Source organism: Callospermophilus lateralis, chromosome 7, assembly GCF_048772815.1.
Source record: "Callospermophilus lateralis isolate mCalLat2 chromosome 7, mCalLat2.hap1, whole genome shotgun sequence".
In the NCBI taxonomy this organism is placed as follows: Eukaryota; Metazoa; Chordata; class Mammalia; order Rodentia; family Sciuridae; genus Callospermophilus; species Callospermophilus lateralis.
Window position 1 is genome coordinate 1482698 of NC_135311.1, and position 13544 is coordinate 1496241.

Consider the following 13544-nt stretch of genomic DNA (forward strand, 5'->3'; position numbering starts at 1 on the left):
GAGTTGCTCGCCTTCCCGCCCACCTCAGCCTCACACGCCCTTCACTGTACACACACGGTCACTTTACTTCACGCACTTCCGGGCTCTCTTGGCCCTTACACACAGCGGATACGACCCGACTCGAGCAACATTCCTGCACTCGCTCCCTCAACACGGGGAAATGCACCGCGTTTAAGCAGCAGGTGCCCAAACAGCAGCCCCTGCGCTGTCTCATCTACATAAACCACGCCCTATCTATGGCGTCACGCGTGGCGCCCTGCCCTACGCTACACGCCCCGCCCCACGTCCGCTCCTCCCTCTTCCACACTGTCCACCCCGCCAAGCAGCGCGCAGCTCGGGGCGGGGCAAGTGCCTTCCGCCTCAGCCTGTTTCCCTCACGACCTGCCCGGTGTCAGGGCGGTGCGCGGAGCCCGGGCCTGGTCTCCCGGAACTGCGCAGAGAACAACTCCAAGGCTCTGTGCTTCCAAGCGTGATCAAAAAGATCGATTTGAGCCCGGGGCAGAGGCACACGCCTGGGATCCCCGTTACTCCGGAGCCCGAGGCAGGAGGAGCGGATCCCCGTTACTCTGGAGCCCGAGGCAGGAGGATCGCTCACTCAGCGAGACCCTGTCTCAAAATCAAAAGGGCTGAGGATGTTGCTCAGGGCCAGAGCGTCCCGGGTACGATTTTCGGAACTGAAAACTCGCATGGTTTTATTCGGCCTGGTTTTCACCAGCAGCCAATGAATTCTAGGCCCCTAGAATTAGCATTCCCCCAAATGGGTTTTTTGAGTTTCTGTTTATGTTCTTACAGCATCCAACTGTAAGAAGACAGGTAGGTGAGAATGGGGGGAACACGAAGTTCAGAGAATCTGTGAAATGAGCCTACTGTGTGGAACCCCCACATGCTTTCTCTGCCAAAAAGCAATCTCCATACCTCCTCCTGGCCTGAGGCTGAGGACCAATGCCAGACAGGGTAGCTAAGGTATGATGGAGGGTCCAGATGAAGCCAGATTTAAAGATAGTCAGTGTAGTTAGGTGAATCGGGTCTAATATCGAGTAAGATCCAAAATGGAGGCCATGTTGAGAATGAAGTCCAGGAAAAGCAGAACAACTCTTGGAATGTTAATATTCCCAAGGCCCAGAGCCTGTCCCAAAGAAGTGTCAATGAAACAGCTCCCAGCAAACTTGAAGATGCTGACCCAAAAGTCCTTCTGCCCAGTTTACCCCTTTGGCCCATCTGTGCCCCACCCTTGACAGAACAAAGGACAGGAATGTGACAGAAATGCGGGAAAGGTAAAGAAGTCCTTAGCAATAAAATGGGGAGACAACTGCCCTTCCATGGATTCCACCTCTTGGGTCCACTTCTTCCTCTGGGGAAGTCTTTTCTGTTGTCCTTTACTAAACTTCTACATTCTCTGACCTTGTGCAGCAGCCTGGCTGGCTGGGCAAAATAGCCGGGGGTGACGAATAACTTGTCTATGTTGATACAGCAGGAGTGAGAGCCGTTTATTGTAGGATCTGAGCAATATTTATACATTTTACACAGCTATTCTAATTAGCATAAAATAGATACAGCAGTCAACCAATAAGGAATCCCCACACTTAATGGCTTGCTTTTGTTACTTCACAAACCACTCCCTCTGGCATTTGGCCAGGCACCATCCAGACTTGTTTACAGACTTTAACATTTCACAGGCAAAACAACAGGTGCCAATCTGACTTGTTTACAGACCTTAACAACCTTGCCTCTGCGTGCTTCTCTGGTATTATACTTCAACATTGGGAAGCAAGGACTGTTACCGGTAAACAGCAGTAACACAGAGAGGATGATGAGTGATCATCACTGGTTACCAAACAGGAGCATGGGTTTTTAGCTTCTGTGATCCTGCTCCTGGGCAGTCCAGATTGCTAACAATTAACTTCTGCTTCCCCTCTCTTAGGCACATACACAGAAAAGGAAAGAGAAGACAATAATTAAAAGAGGGATTCCAGGGTCTACAAAATAGTGAGATGCTCCTCCTCCCACAGACACCCAGCTCTTGGGCCCCTTCTCTTGGAAGAGTCTGTCACTATCACTTTCTTTCTTAAATAAAACTTGCTTTCTCTGATTGACTTGGCATTTCTCAGTTGTTCAATCTTCAACACTGGGGAACAGGGACCAGTTTCTGTTCTCCAAAACCAGTATCAGACCCTAGGGACTCAAATGCCAAAGCAGGTACAACATTACCACTGATCTCCAGACCTAACCCAAAAGCGTCTCACGTTAACCAAATTCTACTCAAGTTTTTGTCTTTATTTCTTTTTTGGTACCAAGGATTATAACCCAGAGGTGCTTAACCTTGAGCCATATTCCCAATTTTTATATATTTTGAAACAGGGACAAGTTAATTTGCTGAGACTGGTTTGAATTTGCGATTCTTTGGCCTAGGCCTCCCGAGCAGCTTGGATTAAAGGCCTGTGCCACTGAGACCAGCTCTACCGGAGCTTTCTAATCCTCTTTCCAACTTCCAACTGTCTTTAGCTTTTGCGCTTCCCAATTCAATTCTATCGGTCAGTTTTAGCAAGAATCATCCTAAGTTTGGACAGAATTTCCAACAATTGATATCTGAGCACCCTTTATATATAGAAGTGTTCTTCTTCCTCCGCCTTAGGCTAGATATGTCTGAGAACTTGTCTGTCTTCAGCAAGAATCCTGGGAGGTAAGGGTCGGGCATAGAGTGGTACAGCCTTTGCCCACCATGTGTCTGGCAAGCAGTCAATATGCTCTTCACCAAACACGGGTTAAGAAACCAGGCCGAATAAAACCATGCGAGTTTTCAGTTCCGAAAATCGTACCCGGGACGCTCTGGCCCTGAGCAACATCCTCAGCCCTTTTGATTTTGAGACAGGGTCTCGCTGAGTGAGCGATCCTCCTGCCTCGGGCTCCAGAGTAACGGGGATCCGCTCCTCCTGCCTCGGGCTCCGGAGTAACGGGGATCCCAGGCGTGTGCCTCTGCCCCGGGCTCAAATCGATCTTTTTGATCACGCTTGGAAGCACAGAGCCTTGGAGTTGTTCTCTGCGCAGTTCCGGGAGACCAGGCCCGGGCTCCGCGCACCGCCCTGACACCGGGCAGGTCGTGAGGGAAACAGGCTGAGGCGGAAGGCACTTGCCCCGCCCCGAGCTGCGCGCTGCTTGGCGGGGTGGACAGTGTGGAAGAGGGAGGAGCGGACGTGGGGCGGGGCGTGTAGCGTAGGGCAGGGCGCCACGCGTGACGCCATAGATAGGGCGTGGTTTATGTAGATGAGACAGCGCAGGGGCTGCTGTTTGGGCACCTGCTGCTTAAACGCGGTGCATTTCCCCGTGTTGAGGGAGCGAGTGCAGGAATGTTGCTCGAGTCGGGTCGTATCCGCTGTGTGTAAGGGCCAAGAGAGCCCGGAAGTGCGTGAAGTAAAGTGACCGTGTGTGTACAGTGAAGGGCGTGTGAGGCTGAGGTGGGCGGGAAGGCGAGCAACTCATACTTACCTGGCAGGGGAGATACCATGATCACGAAGGTGGTTTTCCCAGGGCGAGGCTTATCCATTGCACTCCGGATGTGCTGACCCCTGCGATTTCCCCAAATGTGGGAAACTCGACTGCATAATTTGTGGTAGTGGGGGACTGCGTTCGCGCTTTCCCCTGGCGATTATGGTACCAAAAAGTAGCTGGTGTACTTTAGCTAGTTCTCTCTTTCTTCTCACTCTTCCGTCGCTTCGTGGTGTTTTGGGTGTCTTGTCTTTATGCTTCCTTGTTTCAGGTTTTTCTTATATTTCTACACTCGCGCTCCTTCCTCGGTTGCCATCTTCTAGGCTTCCATGCTTGTCACCTTAGAGTGACGCTTCTGCGGAGGATGGGCCCTGCTTATCACCTGAGGCTGACGCTTCTGCGGACGGTGTGCCAGCGTCGGCGCCAACCGCTCTGCTCACACCATTTCCCGATCTTCTAGCCTTAGTGAAAGGAGAGTCCGGCAGGGGGCGCTTTCTCGTCGTGGGCTAGCGCACTCCACAGGCCCAGAATGAGAAGCAGCTCTGTTAGACCTAAGATCCTGAAGGACCTGCGGTAGCTGCAGGCCTTCTGGCCTACCTGCCAGGCCCTGCCCTTCCCGGGGTGTAAAGAGTAGGCGTTTGGGCTGGGGTGGTGGCTCAAGCGGTAATGCGCTCGCCTGGCATGCGCCAGGCGCTGAGTTCCTTTCATCCTCAGCACCACATAAGTCGTCTCTCAAAAAAAAAAAAAAAAAAAAAAAGTGGGTCTTTTGCGAAAGCCTGAATTTGCGCAATGGACGGTACTCTGTTGTGCTGTTACTTGGTCTTTACTGCAGCATGTGTGATTCTTGCAATGAGGGGGAAACGCCCATCTGTAGAGACTTCAGGAACATTCCGAAGTCTCATTGTACTGGAGCCCCAGGGCACAACTAATCTAGTTGAGCAAAGTAGAATCTGTATCTACAAATAGTTAGCTTTCCTTGGAAAGAAGGTATTGACTTGGGATACTTGCAGTGATGGTTCTAATAGTAGAACTAACAGGTTCATCATGTGTACAGGAACAGCTCCGCCCTGATATCTTGCGATCTTGCTCATATTCTCAGGCCACCCGGGTCACAATTCTCTGCTGTCCTCTGAGGAATATATAATAGGAACTCTTGAGCAGGAGCGATGACCACATTCATCTCCTGGGGCTTCCACTAGGGCAGTTTTCCTACCGACCTCCTCCCTTTCGGCAGACTTCAGTGATGGCTGCCTTGCTAGCACATCCTATGTCCTTTGCGGAAATGCCTTTAGATATTATTCTAACCATCCTTTACTGCCACAGTCCGGCTGCAGCAAAATAACCGAGGGGGTGAGGAGCAACTTGTGTACATTGATACAGCAGGAGTGGGAGCCCTTTATTGTAGGACAGGAGGGGTATTTATACATTCCACACTGCTTATCTTAATTAACACAAACTAGATACAGCAGTCAACCAATAAGAAATCTCCACACTTAATGGCTCAATGGCACTGCCTCACAAACCACTCCCTCTGGCAAAATGCCAGGCACCATCCAGACTTGTTTACAGACCTTAACACTTTTACACCTAAAGCCACCTCTTCAAATTTAAGGTTTCTTTTTCCTTCCCATCCCCAGCCCTTGCTTATTGCCTTCATAGTCAGAAAGGAGTGCTACCCTCTCAGTCTCATTTTCCCCTGACATGCATCACTGGCCTGACAAATTGTGGATGTTCCTTGATATCCCTTCTCCTCAAATGGCAGTACATATTGTAAACAGCTATTGTTAACTGTTGGAAGTCTTTTGGGGGGCTGGGGGTGGGTGTGGGTGGGAGCTGGCATCCTGGCTCATGCCTTATGCCTATAATTTCTTGAAACTCCAGAGGCTATGGCAGGAGGATCAAAAGTTCAAAGTCAGACTCAGCAACTTATGGAGGTCCTAGCTAACTCAGCCAAACCCTGTCTCAAAATAAAAGGGCTGAGGATGCGGCTCAGTGGTTAAGTACCTCTGGGTTCAATCTCCAGGAAGAAGGAGAAGGAGAAGGAGAAGGAGAGAAGAAAAAGAGTAATGTTATTTTTCCCCAACTGAAAATGCCTGAGGGGTCAGCTACACTTCGGTGTTGGTGGTTGCCAGCATTTTGTCAACGTCTCTCAGGTGTTTGGTGACCCCCTCCTCACTGCTCTGAATCCTAGCCTAATGGGAAAGGCATGACCATGGCAGGAAGGACTGTGGTGTCCCCCATGCCTACTCAAGTACCAAACTCAGGTCTGCAAAGTCCCGGAAGGTTCTGATATCCTGGCAGAGCAGGAGGCAGTACTAACATCAGTCGTCAAAGAAACTCACTTGGAATCACAGGAAGCTCAGCAGGTATTCAGGACATTGCCAGTAGAAGCCATGAGTCCTACAAACTGATCTGGTGTAAGGGTTCTGGCTGTGGAAAAGTACAAGTCAGAGAATTCCATCTGGTGAGCAAATTCCCGAGGAATAACAGGTGTTTTGTTTTCCACTGTTGGAATACTCTGCAGTTTCTCCCAGGAACTAGCAAGATAACTAATGCATGTGCAATCCTAGCTGCTGTGGCAATGCCCTCCATGAGGAGGCTCTGCTAGAGTCTTATCAGCCTCAAAACGTTGATCTCAAACACTCAGCTCCTGGGAATAAAGGAGCTCTCTTGTTAGACAACCATAGGTTTCACTGTGTCTGAACCTGTCCACGGAACAGTAACTTTATACAATGGACATTATTGAGAGCTACACAACGCTCCTAACATTGCACATTGCAGCTTAGTATGTACCTAAGGAATAAGCTGCGTGATGTTGCCAACTCTGTGACCTGCTTGGTGACATAATGAACAATATGTACTAAGGATGCCAGTGGCTGAATGTAACCTATTGATATAAATACGGCTGGCTGCTGGGGGGGCAGCTTTGCTTTGCCTCTGTACTTTGCTTCTCTCTGCCTCCTTTTGCTTTCCTTGCAATCTAGTTTGATGAAGAGCCATCTTTTTCTCTCCAGCAGCAGGAGGAGGCTACTTTGCTCAAATGTAAGATACATAAGCCACAGCTGAAGTCAACTTTTACTGCCTTACCAAGAGGAACAGTTTTTTAGAGTGTCAGCCACAAATGCCGTTTCTGGGAACTGCGTGGATATTGGTTTCCAGGCCTATCGGAAAACGAATATCATGACAAAAACATTAGGTTTTGTCTGCCTTTGGCAGGGAGGGCCTCCCTGTGATCCTGGAACCACCCGTTGTCTTCTGCTTGACTGTGGACTGACTCTTTCAACTTGCCAGGCCTCAATTTCGCAAGGGTCATTTGAAAAAGAATATCAGTACTTCAAAATTGTTGCATAAATCAAATGAGACAATGTAATAATACAATTAGCCTAGTGTGTGCAGCCTATAGTAAAGATAGGCTAAAAGGCAACTAAACAAGATAAAATTTTTCCCTTTAATTATGAAATGTAGAGAAAAGTACAGAGGGTTTTCAAGATGAAGGAATAAAGGAGATTGCTTTCCTGGCTGCTCTGTGGTGAAACCAAGAAGACAGGCAACTTCTCAGCAAGTTAGGTACTGCAAACCTTCAGGGACACCAAGTCCATAGGGTAGAAATTCTATTGCCCCAGATCCACACTGTCAGATGGGTAGACACACAAACAACCCCAAAAATCAAGGGAACAAATCACCACAAATAAATCAAGATATTCCAACAACAGAATCCGACAACACCCCAGTGGAGGAAGTTCAGAGAAGGAGATCAGAATGTACATAGTTTAACGACCAAACAAAGGATGGTACAAGGAGTGAAATCAGAGAAACTACAGGAAGTGCAACATCACTTGAATAAATGGAGATTCTAGGAAAATAAAAACAAGCAGAAATCCTTGAAATGAAGATATCAATAAACCAAATTGGAAATTCAATGGAAAGCTTTGCCAACAGACTAGATCACTTGGAAGACAGAGTTTCAGGCAATGAAGACAAAATATATGATCTTGCCAAGCATGGTGATGCACACCTGTAATCCCAGCAGCTTGGGAGGCTGACGCAGGAGGATTAAGAGTTCAAAAGCAGCCTCAGTAACTTAGTGAGGCCCTAAGAGACTCAGCGAGACTCTCTCAATATAACATGTGAACTAAAAAGGGCTAAGGATGTGGCTCAGTGCTTAGGCACCCCTGGGTTCAATCCCTGGTATAGGAAAAAAATATGCATATATATATACATATTTATATATTTCAAATATTTTTTACTTGTTGATGGATCTTTATTTATTTGTATGTGGTACTGAGAATTGAACCCAGTGCCTCACACATGCTAGGCAAGTGCTTTTCCACTGAGCTACAACCCCAGCCCTATGCATATATATACTTTATAAAAAACATGGTTTATGTACATGTGTGTGTGTGTGTGTGTGTGTGTATTGAAAACAAAGTTGACCGTGGAGAAAAGATGTTAAGAGACCATGGACAGAATGGCTTAGAAATATGGAATAAGGGCTGAGATTGTAACTCAGTGGTAGAGCACTTGCCTAGCATGTGTGAGGCACTGGGTCCAATCTTAGCACCAAACATAAATAAATAAAATTAAGGTCGAACAACAACTAAAAAATATTTTTAAAAAAATATGGAATAAACTGAAAAAACAAAATTTAATATTTATTGGGATAGATGAAGGCTCAGAGATACAAAGAAAAGGAATGCACAGGGCTGGGGATGTGGCTCAAGTGGTAGTGTGCTTGCCTGGCATGCGTGCGGCCCGGGTTCGATCCTCAGCACCACATACAAACAAAGATGTTGTGTCCGCCAAAAACTAAAAAATAAATATTAAAAAAAAAAAAAAGGAATGCACAATCTTTTCAATGAAATAATATCAGGAAATTTCCTAAAACTAAGAGTAAAATGGAAAGTCAAATACAGGAGGCTTACAGGACCTCAAATATACAAAATTACAACAGACCCACACCAAGGCACATTATTATGAAAATGCCTAACATACAGAATAAGGATAGAATTTTTTAAGACTTCTAGAGAAACACAACAGGTAACATTTAAAGGAAATCCCAAGACCCTCAACACAGACCCTCAAAGCAAGGAGGTCTTAAATACCAATCTCTGAAAGAAAATGGATGCTAGCCAAGAATACCCAGAAAAAATAAGCTTCAGAATTGATGATGAAATAAAAACCTTCCATGATAAGCAAATGTTAAAGAATTCACAACTAGAAGGCTTGCACTATGAAACACATTCAAGTTATTTCATGAAGAAGAAATAAAAATTAAAAGTGAAACCAGCAAAGAGAGGAACTACACTAAAAGAACAATGAGTCAATGATAAACTAATTCAAATTAAAATAAAATGACAGGGAATAAAAATCATATCTCAATAATAACATTAAAAGTAAATGCCCTGACCTCATCAATCAAAAGATGCAGACTGGCAGATTAGATTGAAAAACAAGACCCAGGAATATGCTGTCTCAAGAGACTCACCTCATAGGCAAAGACATCCTCAGACTGAAGGTAGAAGGATGGGGAAAAAACAGAGTCACGTGGATCTCATATAGAAGCTGGGTTTTTATCCTCATATCTGATAAAGTGGACTTCAAGCCAAAGTTAATTAGAAGGGAAGAGATAAAAAAGGACATTTCATAATGCTTAAGGGAATCATCTATCAGCGAGATATAACAATCATGAATACTTATGCCCCAAACAATGGAACATCTACATACAATCATCAAACAAACCCTTCTCAATTTCAAGAAGCAAAGAGACCACAACATAATATTACTGGGTGACTTTAACACACCTCTCTCACCACTAAATAGATCCTCTAAAAAAACTAAGTAAAGAAGCTGTAGAACTAAAAAATACAATTAATAATTTAGATTTATCAGATACATATAGAATATTTCATCCATCAATGATGGAATACACTTTCTTCTCAGCAGCACATTGATCCTTCTCTAAAATAGACCATCTTAGGCCACAAAGCAATTCTTAGCAAATAAAAAAAAAAAAAATGGGGGGGGGAGAGAGAGAGAGAGAGAGAGAGAGAGAGAGAGAGAGGGAACTTTCATCCTATCAGATAATGGAATGAAATTAGAAATCAATGATAAAATTAAAAAATAAAAATAAAAAATAGAGGGGATGGGGTTGTGGCTCAGTGTAGAGTGCTTGCCTAGCATGGGCAAGGCCCTGGGTTCCATTCTTAGCATCACATAAAAATAAATAAATTAAAATCATTGTATCCAACTACAACAAAAATAAAATAAAATGAAATAAAATAAAACAGAAGCTACCCTTAACACCTGGAGACTAAAAGTACACTATTGAATGATCAATAGATAGCAGAAGAAATCAGGGATGAAATTAAAAAATACTTAGAGGTAAATGAGAATAATGACACAACATAGCAAAATCCGTGGGACACTATGATGGCAGTACTAAGAGGAAAGTTCATTGCACTGAGCTCACTCATTAAGAGAGTAGAAAGTTGGGGCTGGGGTCTTGGCTCAGAGGTAGAGCACTCGCCTAGCGCGTGCAAGGCCTTGATTGATCCTCAGCACCACATAGAAATAAATCAATAAAATAAAGGTATTGTGTCCAATTACAACTAAAAAATAAATATTAAAATAAAGAGTAGAAAGTCAACAAATAAATAACCTAACGTTATATCTCTAGAAAAAGAATAAAGGACACCAAAAGCAGAAGAAGAGAGGAAATAATTAAAATCAGAGCTGAAATCAATGAAATTGAAACAAAAGAAATAATCTAAAAAACTGACCAAACAAAAAAGTGGTTCTCTGAAAAAGTAAATAAAATTGATAAATCCTTAGCCAAACTAAGAAGGAGAAAGACAGAGAATATTCAAGTTACTACTATTTGTGATACAAAAGGAAATATCACAATGGACACTACTGAAAAAACATAATCTATTATTCAGAACCTATTTTGAAAATTTATACTCCAATAAAATAGAAAATCTTGAAGACATAAACAAATTTCTAGAGACATATGATCAACACAAATTGAATCAGGAGGACATAGAAAATTTAAGCAGATCAATTTCAAGCAATGAAATTGAAGACGCCATCAAAAGCCTACCAAGACAGGAAAGCCCAAGACCAGATGGATTCTCAGCTGAGTTCTACCAGACCTTCAGAGAAGAACTAACACCAGTCCTCCTCAAATGATTCCATGAAATAAAGAGGGAACCATTCCAAACTCATGCTAAGAAGCTAGTATTACCCTGATACCAAACCAAACAAAGACACATCGAGGAAAGAAAATTTCAGACTAATATCCCTGATGAACACAGATGCAAAAATTCTTAATAAAATACTGGCAAACTGCATACAAAAACATATTTAAAAGATAGTACACCACAATCCAGTGGGGTTCATCCCAGGGTTGCAAGGTTGATTCAACTTATGGAAAACAATAAGCATAGTTCATCACATCAATAGACTTAAATACAAGAATCACATGGTTATCTCAATAGATGCAGAAAAAGCATTTAAAGAATACAGCATCCATTCATGTTCATAACACTAGAAAAACTAGGGATAGTAGGAACACACCTCAACATTGTAAAAGCTATCCATGCTAAACTCAATGTCAACATCATTCTAAATGGAGAGAAATTGAAAGCATTTGCTCTAAAACCTGGAACAAGACAGGGATGCCCTTTTCATGGCCTCTGCTTAACATAATCCTGGAAACTCTATCTGGAGCAATTAGACCAAAGAAAGAAATTAAAGGGATACAAATAGAAAAAGAAAAACAAAACTAGCCCTATTTGTTGATGACATGATTGTATATTTAGAAGACAGAAAAATCTCCACCAGAAAACTTCTAGAACTCATGAATGAATTCAGCAAAGTAGCAGGACATAAAATGAACACCCATAAATCAACTGTATTCCTGTGCATCAGTCAATGAATTGACTGAAAGAGACATTAGGAAAACTATCCCATTGCCAGTAGCCTCAAAGAAAATAAAATATTTGGGAATAATATTAGATATTACTATTATAGTAATGCAGCCACATCAACAAAAGAGGTGAAAGAACTCTACAATGAAAACCACAGAACACTAGAGAAATACATTGAGCACTTTAGAAGATGGAAAGATCTCCCAGGCCCTCAGATAGGCAGAATTAATATTGTCAAAATGGCCACACTATCAAAAGCATGACAGATTTAATGCAATTCCTATTAAAATTCCAATGATGTTCTTAACAGAAATAGAAAAACTAGTCATGAAATTCATTTGGAAAAATAATAGGCCCAGAATAGCCAAAGCAATCCTCATCAAGAAAAGTAAAGCAATACATCAATCGATGAATTGACTGAAAGAGACATTAGGAAATCATACCACAGAGCTATAGTAACAAAAACAGCATGGTATTGGAACCCAAACAGAACTGAAGACCAATGGTGCAGAATAGAAGACACAGGGAGAAACCACGTAAATACAGTTATCTCACACTAGACAAAGGCACCATAAACATACATTGGAGAAAAGACAGCCTCCTCAACAAACGGTGCTGGGAAAACTGGAAATCCATATGTAATACAATGAAATGAGACCCCTATCTCTCACCCTGCACAAAACTCAACCCAAGTGGATCAAGGACCTAGGTATTAGACCAGTCACCCTGCATGTGCTAGAAGAAAATGTAGACCCACGTTTCCATCGTATCAGCTTAGGAACCAACTTCTTCAACAAGACTCCTAAAGCACAAAAGGAAAATCAAGAACCAATACATGGGATGGTATCAAACTAAAGAACTTTCTCACAGCAAAGGAAAAGTTAAGAACACGAAGAGAGAGCCTATAGAATGGGCCATATGCACCTCAGATAGAGCATTAATCTCCAGGATATATATAAAAAACAACATTAAAAATGAATAACCCAATCAATAAATGGGCAAAGTGTCTGTTCACAGACACTTCCCATAAGAAGACATACAAATGGGTGATAAATATATGAAAAATGGTCAAGATTAGAGAAATGAAAATTAAAATGACACTGAGATTCCATCTTGCTGTAGTCACAATGGCAATTATCAAGAATGCAAGTAACAATAAGTGTTGGCGAGGATGTGGGGGAAAAGGTACATTCATACACTGCTGGTGGGACTGCAAATTGGTTCAATGGCTCTGGAAAGCAGTATGGAGATTCCTCAGAAAACATGGAAAGGAATCACCATTTGACATTGTTATTCCACTCCTCTGCATATACCCAAAGGACTTAAAATCAGCCTATTATAGTAATGCAGCCACATCAATCTTCATAGCAGCTCAATTCACAACAGCTATGGAACCAACCTAGGTGCCTTTAAAGAGATGAATCCATAAAGAAAATGCGATACATATACACAACGGAATATTACTCAGTTTTAAAGAAGAATGAAATTATGGCATTTGCTGATAAAACTGGAGGCTATCATGCTAAGTGAAATAAGCCAACCCCCCAAAAACATCTTATATGCAGATGCTGACTCACAATAGGCAGGGTGGGTTGGGAGAGGAGTGGAGGTTCACTGGGTTGGACAGGGGTAGGTGGGGGAAGTGAAGGGGGAATAGGAATAGGAAAGAGAGCAGAATGAATGGGTCATAACTTTCCTATGTTCATATATGAATACAGGACCAGAGAAACCCCACATCTCATGCGACGCCAAGAATGGAAAGGTATACTCCATGTATGTAGGATATATCAAAATGCATACTGACAAATACTGACAAGCATAACTAAAATGAACAAAATTTAGAAAGCAAAAAGAAAGAAAAGTGAATAGACTTTCACCTTGGGGTTTCATAATATTCACATGAATATTGTGTTCATGAATAAAATATCCATTCACAAACTAAGTTTGCATTAAAAAGAAATTTAAAGTGGTATTTAAAAAACGTGTCCACAAAAAGGATTTCTTGTTAATAGCTTTCTTTGTGATAGTCCCCAAACGGGACACAATTCAAATGTTCTTCAAGAAGTGAATGAGGGGCCGGGCTGGGGCTCAGCCGTAGCACACTTGCCTGGCATGTGTGAGGCACTGGGTTCC

At 43.0% G+C, this 13544-nt stretch overlaps 1 non-coding gene across 1 annotated transcript; it reads left to right on the plus strand.

Moving 5' to 3' along the window:
* Positions 1 to 3475: 3475 nt before the first annotated feature.
* LOC143405406 (U1 spliceosomal RNA) lies at positions 3476 to 3639 on the plus strand. Its single transcript, XR_013092103.1, has one exon. It is a non-coding gene; the product is annotated as a U1 spliceosomal RNA (small nuclear RNA).
* The last annotated feature ends 9905 nt before the right edge of the window (positions 3640 to 13544 follow it).